At 37.4% G+C, this 18,843-nt stretch overlaps 1 long non-coding RNA gene across 1 annotated transcript; it reads right to left on the reverse strand.

The window, feature by feature from the left end:
• Positions 1-448: 448 nt before the first annotated feature.
• LOC122217190 lies at positions 449-17,630 on the reverse strand. Its single transcript, XR_006201335.1, has 3 exons — positions 17,550-17,630; positions 15,642-15,721; positions 449-871 (listed from the first exon to the last, which is right to left on the reverse strand). It is a non-coding gene; the product is annotated as an uncharacterized LOC122217190 (long non-coding RNA).
• Positions 17,631-18,843: the final 1,213 nt, after the last annotated feature.

The raw sequence follows: 18,843 nt of genomic DNA on the forward strand, positions 1-18,843 counted from the left end.
GAAACCTCTACCTCCTATTTGGCTCATAGGAGGCAAGGCCTATGCTGCACAGTAGTATCCCATTGGATCCTGGCTTTCTGGGGACTTTGGAGCTGCGATTACTTCTTGACTCTTTGTTTTGCCAATCTTTTGAACCTAGCTAGACTACCAGCTACATCATGTTTATTTGAAAAAGAAAAAAGCATTTAACATGACAGTATTAATTAGCCGTATTATAACCAGAAGCAAAGTTATATATTGACAAAGGAATTAGGGAACGGCAATATTGGAATTCACATGCTCTTTAAGGTCACAAATTGCTTCTTCCCACTGTGGGAGTAGAACCCTGTCCCCAGATGCCTGTTGAAACTGAAGTTTTAGGGAAGTATCTGACATGGATCATGTTCCTTCCTTGTATACAGGAGATGGAACTGGAAATCAAGAGAACAGTTAAGATGTTAGAAAATGACAACAACCAGACAAAATGATGAGGAAGGGGATGAGAATATGTGAAACGAAAGAGATAGAATTAGGCCAATCTGATCCTAGTTACTTAGAATAATAAGCCAATGTCAGACTGCAAACGTTGGGAGGTGAGTATTTCCATTTCCCACAGTAGAGATCACTAAAAAGGAACTCCTAAGTTAGGCTTGGGAAAGTTGAAGGGATTCGATGAGATAGATACACGGAGTTCTCTGGGGATACGTCTGGTGATCCCATCTCTAGGTGGGGAGGTGATCAAACTGAAATGGCAACTCCACTGTGCGCAGGGTCAGGAACCAAGACTTTCTCTCCTGTTGCTTTGCTGTTGAGAGGGGCTGCGGGATGGAGTGGGATTCCATTCTCAAGGCTCACCACCAATGGCCGATTCCTCAAGCATTGCATACGTATCCTGGGAGCAAAAAGACGAGGAGGAGAAAAGAAAGTCACTACTATCCTTTAAAATAATTCTGAAAGAACTTGTATTTTACCAGCTACAACTTAGTCACCAAGTCTAACTGCAAAGCATGTCGGAAAATTGTCCCAGAACACCTAAGTGTTATTTCTACCCAGAAAGTGGGCAATGATGTAGGGTGACAGATAGTGCCAGAGTCTCTTCCATATCTCCTTTGATAATCAGTGCAAATCCTCTTACAAACCTGTAGTTTTGTGACACTCCACTCTTTTCCAATGGAGACAAAAACTGAGTTTCATGGCAGGGAGTAGCATTTTTTGTCTCTCCATAGGCTGCCCCATTTCTCTTACTGTGGAAAAGTCAGCCGCTCGTTACAATGAGAAAATATTTCTCAGATGCCAAAAGCAAAGTTGATCTGTTGTGTAGAGTTAAGGTGTAATCTATAGAAACTTCTAGCTGAGCCCTAGACACTGATGGTCCTCAGGGTGTTCTGTGATTGTTATAAATATTTCTGGTTCCTTTGGGGCACTGTGCTTAAAGTGTCGGATATATAGTTATGTTTTAATTTTAAATGTATTTCCATGATGCTTTCCATTGAATAAATATTTGTTGAACTAAATGCATGTCAATAATTGTGTTAGTCTTGATAAGTCCTTTAACAGAGAACAAATATAGATAATATTTTATCTCTCGGACCCTCAGATGCCTAGAGGACAATGAGTGGATGACAAGTGTATCAACAACGAGGGAATATTTCAACATGAACAGTGTCACCACACACCCCCACTATTATATCATATATTTAATATATCATATTAAATATTATATCATATTTAATGTGTATATTCAACATATTTTGTATTATATTATATTTCAGCATATGTTCGAGTAGAGATGAGTAATATGTTCTTTCCATTTTCCAAAAGATATTTAGTAACTTGCACTTAAAAGGAAAATAGGGGCACATGGGTGGCTCAGTCTGTCAAGCCTCCGACTTCAGCTCAGGTCACGGTCTCAGTGTTCGTGGGATCAAGCCCCACGTCGGGTTGGGTTTTGCATTGACAGTGCGGAACCTGCTTCGGATGCTGTATCTCCTTCTCTCTCTGTCCCTCCCCTGCTCCCCCTCTCTGTCTCAAAAATAAATAAACATTTTTAAAAACAGGAAAATAGAGAAGAACTGCTTCTACCTGTTTTGGAAACGAGAAGGGATATAAATCTATCCCCCAAAATTAAGGCATTGAGGGGAGCTTCTTCTTTCAGATTTTCTTAAGTGTAAGCCTGTCTGCCACTAACATGTCCACCTAAGGATGATGCCGGATGAAGGTGTTTTTCATTGAAAACACCACAGCGTACTCAGCTGGAGAATTCTGCCCCTGGCTAGAAGGACGAGGGTAGGGAGATTATCTATAGCATTAACAATATTTAATTGTCCCTTTCGTACGTGATAAATGGAAGTGATGCTTGTTACCTGCCGCAGCTTGCCAGGCAAACAAAGCCATGTGCCCGCACTATTAGGCACTTTGGGCACAGAAAGCTGTGGAGTGCAATGTGATAGGTTAGGTATTACTCTTCTTGCAACATGGACCCCACAATAACACCATAAGCCACTGACTGCCCAGCACAGCATATGTCCTCAGATATTTGGTTTAGGTACAGAAAACCTTCGGGTACATTTTACATTATTCTATCTAGCCTGTCCAACAGTCTGGTGCTGCAGACGAAAAGAACAGGAGTTAGACACATTTCGATGCACTATATCGGGACAAATAAGGCATTTGAAGATGGGAAACTGCACAAGTTCAAACATTTAATAGTAATCTTTAAGCGGTGTGTCTGCTTTCAGGGTTTGGAAATAAACACCTAAGGCTTGTGTGATTGAAACACGATTGTGGTTTCCTATTTTTTGTGGTTCATCATTTTCATTACTTACACGCATCTAATTTAATCAATCATTTTTGTTGGAGTTTTCTGATTTAAGAAAGGATATAAAACTACATTTTGTTGAGTTACAAATGTGACTACAATAGCTATTAATATTTCTCCAGGTCTGGTGTCCACGTGCTCAGAATGAGATTGTGCTATTTTATTAAATTCAAAAATGTTTCCGTTTTCACTGCCTGCTTCGTTCTGCACGATCTGTGTTTCCAGTGTTGTTCATAAAGGTTTCTTAAGATCTGTTGCTATAGTCACTATTATTCAACAGATATTTTTACAGTAATATACTCTGTTAATACTTTAAGGAAAAGGACGTAGTATTTCAGATAAATGAATGTGTTTCTAACAATCCTTCTTATGCTCTAGCAGCAGAAACGATCTAATTCTGCATTTTCTAAATGCCCATATATACTGTAGAGCTATCACATATAATTTTGAAATGCAGGAACATAAGGCTTTGAATACAATGAAGCTGGTCATATAAAAAAATATATCCAATACAGGGGCGCCTGGGGGTTCAGTGGGTTAAGCGTCCAACTTCAGCTCAGGTCATGATCTCACAGCTCATGAGCACAGAGCCTGGAGCCTGCTTCAGATTTTGTGTCCCTCTCTTATTCCGCCCCTCCCCAGCTCATGCTGTCTCTTCTCTCTTTCAAGAATAAATAAACATTAAAAAAAATTAAAATATCTCCAACATATAATAATTTGAAAAAAAGTACTTTTGGCAAATATAATCATTTAACTTTCATAACATTCTGGTAGAGCTGGACCGTGGTCTACAATTTAGAGGTCAGATAAAGGATCCCAAACAAGTCAATACATTCACTCAAAGTTACAGCTTGGGGACTTGAGGTCCAGGACCACACAGCAGATCTTGGACTCCAATCTGTGTCTCATTCTACTATCCCAATCTGCATGCAGAAATAGAATTCTTCCAGACCGGCAAGGTCAACCTCCTTGAGGCTCTTTATCAAAAGAAACTTCATAGTAGGCCAAATTAAGCCACACGTCAAAACATCTATCTTTTCCTGTGTTTATTAAGAGAACAAGCTTCCTCTTCTAACTGCTACTTTATATTTGGCCTTCATTTCATATCCAAGTGCTTTTTTAAAGAGGAGTTTACATTCACTTTATCTAGGTGGTAGTTTTTTTTTTTGTTTTTTTTTGTTTTTTTTTTTTTTTTGAGAGTGAGAGAGCATGAGCAGAGAGGGGAGCAGAGGGAGAGAGAGAGAGAGAATCTTATGCAGGCTCCTGGCTCATGGGGCTCGATCCCATGACTCTAGGATCATGACCTGAGCTGAAATCAAGAGTTAGGTACTCAACCAACTGAGCCACCCAAGCGCCTGTTTAATACACACCTTTAATCTGCACTTTACTTCGGAGGTATGATTTTTTTGAAAACTTCCTTTTCTAAAATCCTATTATGGAAAGAGCCTAAATGTCCATCAACTGATGAATGGATAAAGAAATTGTGGTTTATATACACAATGGGATACTACGTGGCAATGAGAAAGAATGAAATATGGTCCTTTGTAGCAATGTGGATAGAACTGGAGAGTGTGATGCTAAGTGAAATAAGCCATACAGAGAAAGACAGATACCATATGGTTTCACTCTTATGTGGATCCTGAGAAACTTAACAGAAACCTATAGGGGAGGGGAAGAAAGAAAAAAAAAAAAAGAGGTTAGAGTGGGAGAGAACCAAAGCATAAGAGACTGTTAAAAACTGAGAACAAACTGAGGGTTGATGGGGGGTGGGTGGGAGGGAGGGGAGGGTGGGTGATGGGTATTGAGGAGGGCACCTTTTGGGATGAGCACTGGGTGTTGTATGGAAACCAATTTGACAATAAATTTCATATATTAAAAAATAAATAAATAAATAAATAAACATAAAAAATAAAATAAAATCCTATTATGGATTGACTCATGTCCCTCTAAAATTCATACGTTGAAGACCTAATCTCAACTACCTCAGAATGTGACCTTACTAGGAATAGTGGGTTGCAGATACAATTAGTTAAGTTGAGGCATACTCGCCCTTAATCTGAGGGACATCCTTACAAAAGGAAGAGATATGGGCATAGACTTATATGGACACAGGGGGGATACCATGCGAAGATAAGGGCAGAGATTGGAGTGATTTGTCTACATACCAAGGGATGCCATGCCAAGAACTGCCAGAAACCATAAGAAGCTAGGAGAGAACCATGGCAGAGATTCTTCCTCATGGAACTTACCAGCTCTGCTGACACTTGATCTCAGACTTCTAGCCTCCAGAACTGTGACACCATAGCTTTCCGTGGAGGAAGCCACTCAGTTCATGGTACGTTGCTATGGTAGCCTTAAGCCAACAAATTCACAATTTTCTTTTCCTTTAGAAAATCGTTATTCTTTCCAGACCCTTCCTTTTTGATGTATTTATTATGATTTCCCTACTTATTTGTTATTTATTTATTTTTAAAGATTCTTTAGGAGTCCCCAATAATGTAGGTTTCCCATCCTCTGTCAATGATTCAAGGGTAGTTTTTCACCATGGTCTGTTCTTGTGCGTTAGTCTAAGCACACTTTTTTTGGAATAATATCAAAACCTTGTGGTTTCAGCTATCGCCCACTTATATATCCCAACCGCATATCTTCTAAAGTTTAGGCACAAATTACTCAATGTATCTAAAACTAAATTTATTGCATTTATTACATTCCCCTATCTTCTTTTCTCTCTTTGTTCAGTGCAAGCCACTCCTTTAACTCAGTTACACAAGCAAAAATAGTGAATGAAGGTCAATCTGTACTCATCACTTAATTGCATGTCCTACACTTAAATAGTGAATAAGCTCAGCGAATTCTACAACGGGAATAGTTCTTAAATAAGTCTATCTTTTGTAACCATTTAAATTCTCTTCTAGTCAATTGCAGTAGTTTTGCAACATGTCTTCTCAGTCTCCTGCCTTGTATGCTTCCCCAATTCATTGCCTGAAGACTGATGAATTCAAGACACAAATCAAATCTTGCCTGAAGTTCTTATTTAGTCCATTATTCAGGAAAGCAGTTATTTCTGGAATGGAGGTACACACACCCCCACGCCCATTCTGTTCTATATCATAGTAGTGTATTATAACTTTTTAAAAATTTTTTTTATAGTTATTTGTTTTTGAAGGAGAGAGGGACAGAGGGCGAGGGGGGAGGGGCAGAGAGAGAGAGAGGGAGACATAGAATCCGAAGCAGGCTCCAGGCTCTGAGCTGTCAGCACAGAGCCCAACACAGGGCTGGAACTCCTAACCAGGAGATCATGATCTGAGCTGAAGTCAGAGGCTTAACCGACTGAGCCACCCAGGTGCCCCTATTATGACTTTTTTTTTTTTAATGAGTTTCTTTAACTTCATTGAGAAATGCCTGACCAATGTGGTTGTGATCCTTTTTTTTTTTTTTTTTTTTTTTTAATGTTTATTTATTTACTTTTGAGAGAAAGAGAACACAAGCAGGGGAGGGGCAGAGGGGGAAAGGGAGAAATAGAATCTGAATCAGGCTCCAGGCTCTGAACTGTCAGCGCAGAAAAGGATGCCATGGTGCAGGAACCCAGGATGGGTGAATGAATGGTGAGATCAGGACCTGAGCCTAAATCCTATGCTTAACTGACTGAGCCACCCAGGCCCCCACCCCACCCCATGATTGTGATTCTTAATATGTGTTAATGAGGATACAGTTTTTGAATGCATTTTCTTTATGTGACACATCTTTATACATTTTAACATCTAAGTAAGTCTCTTTAACCAAAAATAAGAATGCAGTTCAATTGCTGTTCTTTGGTGGTAATGCAATGTTGCAGTTTTAACTGAATTTACATCAGCATTTTTATCATCTGACAAGGTTAAAACACCCTAAACAGGACTCTTTGTTCCTTGTCTACTTCACCTTCTAATCTGCCCCTCCCCAAACACATACACACACATAGAGCCATCTCTCTCTCTCTCTCTCTCTGTCTTTCTCTTTCTCAATAGGATCAACAGCACTTCACAGAGATAGTGAGCATATTTCTTGATCAGTCATTTTGTGAGTCTGGATGAAGTTCTTATTTATCTGTAGGTAACTCATTAAAAAGAAAAACTTTGATTTTATACGAAAAGTGGTAGAAAGTTTTTTTTTAATAGCATTTCTTTTATTTTTTTTAAATCTTTTTTTTTTAATATTCATTTATTTTTGAGACAGAGGGAGACAGAGCATGAGCAGGGGAGGGGCAGAGAGAGAGGGAGACAGAATCTGAAGCAGTCTCCAGGCTCTCAGCTGTCAGCACAGAGCCCAATGCGGGGCTCGAACTCATCGACTGATGAGCTGACTACCTGAGCCAAAGTCAGATACTCAACCGTCTGAGCCACCCAGGCGCCCCTTTGTAGTAGCCTTTCTAATGTTGAAATGGAATTTAGACATTTTGGCATTTAGCATTTTATATCTTATAACAATTATTAGGCAAGTTAACATGCTTTTGTTGCCTGGCATTTTCTATCCTATCCATACACGTCCGGGTGGTACAAATTTCTTCTGCAAAGAAGGATCATAATAGCAGGGAGATTAGTTGTATTCTTGATATTGAGTTTGGTAACTTTTTTTTCATATATATATATATATATATATATATATATATATATATAGTTTTGTTGTTTGGGGAGTAGGGGAGATCAAAAAATCATTGGCAGCATTATAAGTCAGATGTTACCTTCTTTTCAATGTTTTTTTGAATATTGTAAGCAAACTGATTTATTAATTTCCATTATTTTACTTTTTAAATTCATTTGCCACCATTAAAATCCCTAATTTTTCTAAGGAAGCAACATTTCTTTTGGTGACTCTTTCTTAGAAATTGGAAAATCTATTTTCTCAGGCTGCCAGGGCTTGATTTCATCAGCATACCTCTGCCACACGTAATCATTAAACTGGCACCTTTGGGGACTATGTTAATTAATTACAAAATGGCAATTAATGAATAGATTAAAATGAGAAGAGGTAACATGGAACAGGTTTAACAGTACAGGAGAGAGATTTGGATATCTTTAGTCCATGCTTGACACAAAGTTACAGTTTTCTTAAACTGAGAACAAAAGACACTGTACTTTGACATCTGGTACCAATTCTGCTGCTAAGGAGATTTGGACCTTCATAGGTTCTTTAACCTGATGGGGCATCTCTTTTCTCATAAAAAAAAAAAAAAAAAAAAAAAAAAAAAGAAAGAAAAAGAAGAATAGGACCGGATTAGGTAATCTCTAAAATCCGTTCCTGCTCTAATATTCTATGTTTCTATGCATATTAGTAACAGCTGTCAAACTATCAGCCTTGGGAGTATATGCTGTGAAGAGTTCGTGATACAGAGAATGATATTGATGGTGATAATGAAGACTAATATTATGAGGGCCATATGCCTGCAGTAATGACCTCATTTGACTCCATAACTGTTCTGTTATTGCCTTCCATTGTATAAATGAGAAAATTGAGGCTCTAAAAACTTAAATGTTCCCAATACCATAAAGCCCTATGCCTGTCAATTATTTCAAATACTAGGCTATATGGAAAGAATATTGTCGGTATTCACCAGTATGTCATTTTTCCTCCCTTTCTATGCACCAGTAAGACTGCATTATTGATGGGCTTGAAGATGTATGGACTTATGTTTAGCTCTGTCCAATGGCTGTGAGCAGAATGTGCACGTATAACTTCTGGTCCAAATCATGGACAAACTACCCGTGATCTGACAGGTGCCTCCTTCTCTGAGATCACCAACAAAGCAGGATGTTCCTGATGGGTGTTGCTCCAAGATGGCAGCACTTACCCGCTTCTGAAAGCCTGTCATACTGTTTGTGGGACAGTTAATCTTGTTTCTTCTCTGGATGCAGACTCGGCTAGAATAAATTTTAAACCCTTGCTGGGTAATCCACTGAAATGTTGGGGTTTTATGTTACCAAAAAAAATAACCAACTTTATTTTGGCAGAATCAAGATGTTTTCCTCTTCAGTATATGTTAGGGATGTGGAGCTTTGAGTGTTTTCCATATTACAAGTTTTATCAGTATTTTCTGATACAATCAGCAAGCTGGTCAACACCATTGGCTACCATGGAAACATCTTTAAGCATGAATGATTCTGTCCTGCTAGATTCTCCCACATTTTCTCTCTTCTATTTTCCTTAAAACGTTTCATCCCCCCTCTCTAACATCCTTTTAGTAAACACATGCCCTAGATCCCCTGATTTTCAAAGAAATTTTATTCTTCCTTTCAACATTGATTGATTTCAACTCAAATCTGATTTCTGGTACTGACATTTAATAGCAGTGTGATCTCATCAAAGCGGTGTCTCGGACTCAGTCAGAAATCTAAAATGAGTATACATATTGTGGAAGGAGGGGGTTATTATATGATATCACTTCCCCTAAATTGTGTATATTGCTGGGGTCATAAAGTTCTAAAAGGGAAAAGTGGAGTGTCAGACAAAAGTCAACAAGCAGCCCTTTTAAAACAAGGCCGTTCTGGCTGCCCAAGTGGGTCTGCAAAGAAGACCTGGTAAAGACCATGGAGAGCTGCTGTCTCTACATATCTGATGGGCCTGGGTTCCTCTTGTTCAGCAAGGTTCATACTGGGGGAGAGAGGTGGTCATGAAGCCAAGAAGAGCAAGAACTAGCTAGAATCTGCCAATGTCTTTTCATTTGTGATTCATGGCCTCTAGATTTCACAGACTAAAGACTGACTGCTCAATCACTTTTACCGTCTAAAACTTACAGGAATTTATCTTTGGGGCCAATTAACAAAGTACAGGATAGAGGATTCTAGAAACAATGCTAGCTTAGCCAAGTCAACAATGCAAAAAAAAAAAAAATGCTGTAAGTAAATTATTTTTTTTGCGCTTTAATTCCTTTATTTCTAAGATGCTTGATTTTACTTCAACAACTCAATGTTATAGTTGTGGAGATAATATGTAAATATACACTAAAAATCAAAATAATGATAAAATCTATTTTGTTTCCAAAATAATTATGACAACATATTTTAACTGGTTCCTTTAAACAAATCAATCTGTGAAAATAAATATTTTATGCTATTTAAAAATAGTGGCCTTACCAACAGTGTGGGGTGTGCTTACCTTACCAATTCTGTATCTCCTTGTTCTATAGCCTATGACTATAGATTTCAAATTTATAAAGTGCAGTACATACATTTGAAATGCAAAAGTTCAATAATCATGTTACCCAACTCTTTACTGATGACTCCTGAGATAACGCGTCCTTTATTTAATATTTATGACATATACACACAAAGAGGTGGATAGCTTCCAAATTCTATCACGTAGAACTTCAAAGTGTATGTGACATCAAGAAAACTACAAGTGTGGCTTTGAATCTTATATAGGTAATGATCTTATGAAATTAGTTGGAAAAAAAATTCAGTGCTTTGGGCTTTAAATAGTCATTATCGTAAATATTTATTTGCTTCCATTGTAACTAATGAATACTGAAAACTAACATACATTTAAACCAGCAATTTTTACCTCAGACCAAAAACATATAGGTAGTGACTATAAGAAATAACACTGTTATGGGGTGCCTGAGTGGCTCGGTCAGTTAAGCGTCCAGCTCCTGGTTTCAGCTCACATCATGATCTCACGGTTGGTGAGATCGAGCCCAGGACGGGGTTCCATGCTTACTGCATGGGGCTTGCTTGGGATTCTCTCTCCCTCTCACTCTGTCCCTCCCCTGCTCATGTGTGCGCGCTGTCTCTCTCTTTCTCTCTCTCAAAAAAATAAAACTTAAAAAAATAAGTAAAATAAAAAAGAAATAAAATATTTTCATTTTATAGATTTTTATTATTTTTTTAATGTTTATTTAAATTTGAGAGAGAGAGAGAAAGCAAGAAAGCAAGAGCAAGGGAGGGGCAGAGAGAGAGGGAGAGAAAGAGAATCGCAAGCAGGTTCCCCAGTGTTAGCGCAGAGCCCAATGCAGGGCAGGAACCCATGAACTGTGAGATCATGATGTGAGCTGAAATTAAGAGTCAGACGCTCAACCGACTGAACCAGCCAGGTGCCCCTCATTTTGTACAGATGTTTGTACCATATTTCTTTTGGAAGTAGAGAGAACGTTCAAAATTATTTTTCTTAATCCCTTTATATAACAGACAAAAAAAGGAAGTTACCTATATAAAATAAGATAAATTATATAGATCATAAATAAAACATCTGCATAACTTACTAAATCGTTCACGTGTCTGTTTTATTATTATCATTTTTTCTAGTTCAGCTAAATACTTATCCCAACCAGTGTACTACATATTTTACCAATTGTGCACCTATTTCTGTGATCCAAATCATAAAAATGTTGATTATAGGGTGTTCAAAATCCATTTGGGAAAAAAAAATATGTTTGCAAACCTAATCATAACTAAAGCAAACTGAGAAATTGGAAATTCACTTCAGACAAAAATCAAAGGACATTTTGGAAGAGACTATCCAATTAAATCTATGGATTTATTTCAGAAAACAAGTTTTAAGCAAGTAAGAGCAAGGTCTTGTGATGGACATTGTACATAGACCACGATTTAAAACATAGGTTCTGACTTTGGGGATACATGATCTTCAGATAGTGAAAAACACATAATCAGTCATTAGAAAGCTGTGTAAGGATTTGGTAATGATTATTCCAAAAGAGAGGAAGTGAAGAAAGCATTCCTGTGGTTTCATCACAGATATAGACATCAGAATAGTGACTTTGGTACTAAACATAAGGGATTTTATAAAGTCAAATAAATAGTGGTAAAGAGGGAAAAGTAGATGTAGTGTGTTTGTGTGTATGTGTGCACTCACATGAACATATATGTGTTGTGGGAAAAGATATGTATTATTAGAAAAGTTATCTCATCTAGCTTACACTGAAAAACTGGGACATAGATCCCAAGTCACTTTGAGTTCTTTACTAATAATAACTATGAATAGAAACATTGGCCAAATGAGCTAAAATTACAGAATTTTTCAGTTATTAAATTCAAAATCCTTATTTATTTTTCAAGCCACTTTTATTCTCAATGAAAAGGAATAACAGATCCTGCCTTACTCTATAATGAAAGAATAAAGTGGATTTATGATGTGACCTTTTATTAAAACGTGAAGTTTGCCTTCCTAAGATCCTCAAAAATGAGTTATTCTTCCCTGAACAAAAATGGTCCTCTGGGCATTGACTCATATGGGATAATTTAATAGGATTTCACACACTGTATAACTGAAACTATATATTCATCTAATGACACTAGATTCATTAAAACAACAACAACCACCACCACCACACTGAATCCTCAAATCTCAATCCCCTGCCATGATTATTCATACCTCTCAGTTGATTATGGTCCCAAATGACAACACAAATCAAAGTAAATTTTCATATTATGTTTTTGCCATTAAGTAAATCTAATTAAATACCTGACAATTAATACAAAGTCTTCTAAAAGAGTTAATACATTGGAGACTGTCCATGGAAGATGAGTCAGTGGGAATTACTTTCATTTCTGCTCTTCAACGTGACTTATATATGTGTATTTCTTTTTGACTTGTGTGGAAAAAATGTTTTTCTAGGTACAAGAATATATTTCTTCTGGTTGGACATTATTATGTTGGTGGCATATAAATGTGTCTTATACCATGTCACCCATCCAGCCAGTCAGTAAATATTTATAGAATGCCTAATATTTGGTAGGTACTATGCTAAAAGCCAGCGATATAAAGTGTTAATATACAGACCCTGGAGTCAAAAGACCATTTTTTTTCCATTAATCGCTATTATAATTCATCTAAACCTCTAATATTTAGTGGGGCCTTTTGAGTAGGATTCAGAAAAGGTGGTTATTATGAATCATGGTGTATAATGTTCTTTTACATTCTATTTCCACCTGAGGAATACTTTTCTCCTCTCCTTATCTTTGAACTTGTAACCCGGTCTAGCCCATGGTGTATCAGCAGATGTGACGCAAGCAGAGGTCTGAAATCTGCATACGCACTGGGGTCTCTCTCTTGCACTCTATCTTTACCATAGAGACATGCTGAGTAGCCTGAGGGTCCCAGAAAAAGAAAAAGCACTCGCAGTAGGTAGATCTGGAAGGAACCCATGGCCTGGAACTAATCCTAACGGAGGCCAGCAGAGGTCAGTAGAGCTGGGCCAGTAGATGAGCCGTTTGAAGCAAAGACACCCTCATTGAATAATCAGCAAGTGAGTAAGAATAAATGCTCACCTTTATAAGGCTCTCAGTTTGGGGGCGGTTTATTATAGGCCGATAGTTGACAGACACAGAGGAATCTGTGCTTTATAGTGGTTCTAATTCCAGATTTTTTTTCTTGTTTGGATCTAGTATTTAAAAATATTTACTTACAAAGTTGTAAATGTGTGTTCTGTGTTAAGGAAACAAAGAGTAGTGTGGCTGTGAGTCTTGTTACCATTTTACTTTCATTTAAGAACCAACTGATAAAGGCAGAAACGCAGCAAAGACATCAATGGTATAAATGTAATGAGATGAATAATTCTATTCAGCAAAATTTATCTGTGACAATTTCTTAAGTGATCATAAAAGTTATAAGCAAGTTATTCTCCTCGGAATCTTTGTAAGCTCCCCTGGGTGGTTAGCCTGATTATATAAACATGGAAGACGGTGATGGAATGATTTCTTGATTAAAAAAAAAAAAAAAAAGAGTTACGTGTCTGTATATATGGGTATTTATTTAGAATTGGATTTGTTTTTCATGCTGAGTTGACTGCCAAGAATCACAAATAGGCAACATTCATATAGAAATTCAAGGCCATTGAGACAGAAACATACTCTAGAAGTAAAACTGTTAACATGTCATTGTTAACTCGTTAAAATAAAACAAACTTAATCATGTCCTATACCTCTAGTGCTTATAGCAATGCCATACACAATGTTAGCACATCATGAATAAACAATAAATAGTGTTATATGATTAAAACAATGATGATACATGTATATTTCTAATAAAAATTTGGATGTTCAGGAATTTTCTCACCTGCCCTGAGGGACAGTGAAAGAACCAATAGCTAATACGTTAGAATTTGCCAAATCAGTGGCTTACTCAATGACAAATATGTCCTTTAATTCTTTTTTGTGTGTAAGTTTTATTTTAATTCCACTTAGTTAACATACAGTGCTATATTACTTTCGGGTGTACAATATCGTAATTTAATACTTCCATACATCACCCTGTTCTCACCATGACAAGTGCACTGCTTATTCCCCATCACCTATTTAACCCATCCCCCTACCCACCTCCCCTCTGGTAACTGTTTGTTCTATATAATTAAGAGTCTGTTTCTTTTTTTTAAGAATCTCTTTCTTGATTTCTCTCTCTTATTTTTTCCCTTTGTTAGTTTCTTTTGTTTCTTAAATTCCACCTATGAATGAAATCATATGGTATTTGTCTTTTTCTGACATAGTTCACGTAGCATTATTTCCTCTGGCTCCATCTATGTTGTTTCATATTCTTTATTTCTGAACGTTGAAGTCAGAGATCTAATTTATGGTGATGATGAAATGGACAAACATGTAGAAAGTAAGTCAATCAGAGTGAAGAGAAACAGATTGATCATATCTCAGTAAATGTATTGAAGACGTCTGCGACCTAATACTGTGTTGGGTAAACATTTACAAGACACTATCATTTATCCTTTTGTCCCCAAAATATACCATGTGTAGCATGGGAAACATGTTCATAGTAGGAAAGAGCACTCTCCGTAACCCTTTATTTCTGAGTATTAGCCAAGAGCCAAGGCAAAGTTTTTCAGAAACCATGTTTCTGGTGGAAAAAAAAAATAGCTCAGATCCATGGTGCCTCCCTTTTCAATGACTGCATGAAGCTGAATGAAATCTTGTTTTGTTCTAGGGAAGAAAAAAAAAAAACCTGTAACATATAGATTGATGCCTGTAGTTGCTTTTCATTATGTTCCAACTTTTTTCCCTTGAGGTGAAAGTCAGATGGCTCTATAACAGTTTACTAAGTGAAACCATGACAAAAAAAAAAAAAATTCCTATTAATGCACTGACTGCAGTAAAGGATCTATAAAAAAAATTCAAACTTTGATAGCTTTTACAATATTCACAATGACCATAAAGCCCATAAAATTAATTAATACATAATATATTTAAGCCAAAATTTGCATCTTCATGTGTATTCATGATTTCCTAAATGGGGATTAAACTGGTAGAAATGCCTCCTCAACACAGAACCCAAGTCCTCAGAGACTGTATAAAAAGGAATCAAGAAAAAGTGAAGGAACTTGATGTAAAATTTTTCTGGGGTAAAGTTTTTGGGTGAATACCTGTTGAGCTCTTGAGTTTCTTATAGAGTATGTTCCCATCTCTGTCTTTTTTTTAATAAAAAATTAATTAATTTATTTTGAGGTGGGGAGGCAGAGAGAGAGAGAGAGAGAGAGAGAGAACCCCAAGTAGACTCCATGCTCTCAGCACAGAGCCTGATGTGGGGAGGGGGGCTCAATCTCATGAACCGTGAGATCATGACCTGAGCTGAAATCAAGATTCAGACGTTCCACCAACTGAGCCACCTACACACAATGCCTCCTATCTCTCTCTTTATAAGAGATCGTTACTGGGGGTGTGGAGTGGCACACACAAAAAGCAAACTCTTCAAATGCATCCCTTTCCCCACATTTTATGCCATTATCTATGCAAATTTACTTGAATACTTATATATCCCTTCATTCTTCCCGACCAGTGACCTACATTTAGGTTTTTAGGCCTTATTTCTTTTACTCACTCATCCTACCATTTCACCTCAAAAATATACCTACCATTTCACATATCGTCATTATACCTTCTTGTTTACCACATCCTTTTCATTAATATTCATATGTACACACTTCTCTTCTACCTGAAAATAAGATAATTAAAAATAAAAAGTTAGATCTCTGGATAGATAGATAGATAGATGAGATGCATGGGTAGACGATAGATACACAAAGAAATCTCTAAGGGTGCCTGGGTGGCTCAGTGGGTTAGGCATCTGACTTTTGACTTCCACTGAAGTCATGATCTATTGGTTTGTGAGTTCAAGCCCCACATCTCTGTGCTAACAGTGTGGAGCCTGCTCAGGATTCTGTCTCTCTCCCTCTCTCTCTGCCCCTTCCTCTTTCATGCTCTCTCTCTCAAAATAAATTAAAAAAAATACATCTCTAGATAGATAGATGATAGATAGATGTTCTATAATGGATGGATATCTCTTTTTTTAAATTCTTAATGTTTATTTTTGAGTAAGAGAGAGAGAGACAGACAGACACACATAGCATGAGTAGGGGGAGGGACAGAGAGAGGGAGACACAGAATCCAAAACAGGCTCCAGGCTCTGAGCTGTCAGCACAGAGCCTGACGCAGGGCTTGAACTCACAAGGTGAGAAATCATGACCTGAGCCGAAGTTTGATACTTAACTGATTGAGCCACCCTGGCATCCCTATAATGGATGGATATCTCTTTAGAGATAGAGGAGAAAGAGAAGAGAGAAGTGAGAAAATAGAAAAGAGAAAGAGAGAACAGGAGGTCAATGTTAAACTGTTGTCAGAACAAAAGAGGCAAATAGATGCAAGTTAGACCTGTATATGCACAAAGTGAAGGTTCTAGAATTTAGGGCAAATATTAAGGATTTAGGTCTTGAAGAAGAATATGATAAAGAAGTCTTCAAAAACAAACTGTTATGTGATTAGTGCTTGAAGCTAAAAAAAACCCACTATTATTCTGGGGAGAATGTCCCTTCTTCCACATAAAGCTGCATAAAATTAATAATGTAGCGATTTTTATTAATTAAGTTAATTAATATTAGTTCTTACAGAGGTCAGGATGCTTCCTGCAACCACCCAAATGAGAAAAATGGCAAAAAGATATAAAAATATAGTGGGACACTTTGAGATAATATTTGGTGGAATAGATTTAAGGTCTTCAAATACATATTCCATGAGGCACCTGTTATATATTGTTGATATACAGAGGCCCTAGATAAAAGGGAAAAAAACAGATCAGTACAAATGTACTTTGTCAAAGTAAATAGTAGCTTAAGTTCAGTAATAATAACATTGAAGAACAAGAATGTAGAATTGGCTACCCTATTTATACTCAAAGCCCTTCCGTGATCACTTTGTCCATTTATAAGTCACTTAAATGCTCTTACAGGGGTTACTGCGTGCAAACCACCATGAAATGTGTCGGGCATGTAGATAGGAATAAAACTCAGCTCTCATTTGACATTACTTACATTATGATAAGGAGAACAGATGAGAAGGCAGCCACCTCAGAACTGTTTCATAAGAGCAAGAATAGAGGGGCACACAGTGTATTGTGGGTACATGAAAGGGAGCATAATTCAGCATGAAAGGTCAAGGAATGTATATCAGTCAAGATCAGAGTTGAGGTACATTTTAAAGGCTAAGTAAAAGTTCACCAAGAAGATGAGGTGAAAAGAGCAAGAGTAATAACATGAATTTACTCGTCACTGATTAAGCAACTCAATAACCTCAAATACGACACAGATATTTACACTCTGGCTATGTTCTCTATACCACAATTATCTAGTAATTTTAAGCAGTGTGCATAATTAATGCAGATATTGAACTTAATAAATTATTAATAAAACTGGCAATACGTTGGTATGAACTTTTTGCTCCCTTGTACATATGAGACACACGAGAAAGTCTATTGTTTTTGTAAGTACCTTTTCCTCGTCCCTTGATTACCGATCCTGATACACAGAAACAGTCATTCTGTCACTAGCTTTGTGCCAGACCAGAGAGAAGGTGGTCTCCAAGGAAACAATAGAGCAAATAATTAAGAGTTCTCTCACACTGGGGGGGCATCAGATGACATTGAGCTACAGGTGGTCACTACTATCGTGACCTACAAATCTGAAAAATGTTAAGGATCTTTTCATGTCCTGTGTGTAACCCATCAAAAATGTCAGGACGACAGAGCGCTCTTTGCACTACTATATTTCTAAAACAAGGACCCATTAACTGCCATATTTTGACAAGGAAATGTTCACTAGAAATTTGACGGTCCAGGCAACAGCTATGACTCTGCCACCCACTACCACACAGAGCAGTTGTGTCTTTTTTTATGTTTTTTTAAAAAAGTTTTATTATTATTATTATTGAGAGACAGAGATAGAGCATGAGCATGGGAGGTGCAGAGAGAGGGAGAGACAGAATCCGAAGCAGGCTCCAGGCTCTGAGCTGACTGCACAGAGCCCACCGTGGGGCACGACCTCACGGAGCATGAGATCATGACCTGAGCTGAAGTCGGACGCTTAACCAACTGAGCCACCCAGACGCCCCGTCATGTCTTTTTATAAATATGAACATCATTTTCTCTTCAGCAAAATGAAGTTGGATTGATTGATCTTTAATTTTCCTTCTGTATTCTAACATTTCATATTTCTGCAATCTTATAATGGTACAGTTAAATTCATACAAGTTTTTTAATGATTATTTAGTTATTGAGAGAGAGAGAGAAAGAGAGAGAGAGAGAGAGAGAGAGAGAGAGAGAGAGAGAGACAAAACGAGCCAGGGAAAGACAGAGAGAGACAGAGACAGAGACTCTTAAGCAGGCTCTGCCCTGCCAGTGCAGAGCCCAATGTGGGGCTCGAACTCATGAACCATGAGACCATGACCTGAGAGGAAACCAGGAGTCAGACGTTTAACCAACTGAGCCACCCAGGTGCCCCTCCTGCAAGTTTTATAACAACCATAACAGCATATATCATATTATTTTGTAATATATTTAACATATAAAAAATAAATTATGGACTTATTTTCAATATATTTAAACTTTCCTTAATAATTCTAAGGATTATTAAGCAGAGGTCCATGGATCATGCCTCAGCGAGGTCTTATACATATATTGAAAACTGTTGGGAGTATATGTCTGTCAATCGGTGTGTGTGTGTGTGTGTATGCATATATGGGTATATATACAGCTATGGACCCCTCCCACAGCTAATGGAAGGGTCT

The sequence above is a fragment of the Panthera leo genome, chromosome B1 (assembly GCF_018350215.1).
Source record: "Panthera leo isolate Ple1 chromosome B1, P.leo_Ple1_pat1.1, whole genome shotgun sequence".
Lineage (NCBI taxonomy): Eukaryota > Metazoa > Chordata > Mammalia > Carnivora > Felidae > Panthera > Panthera leo.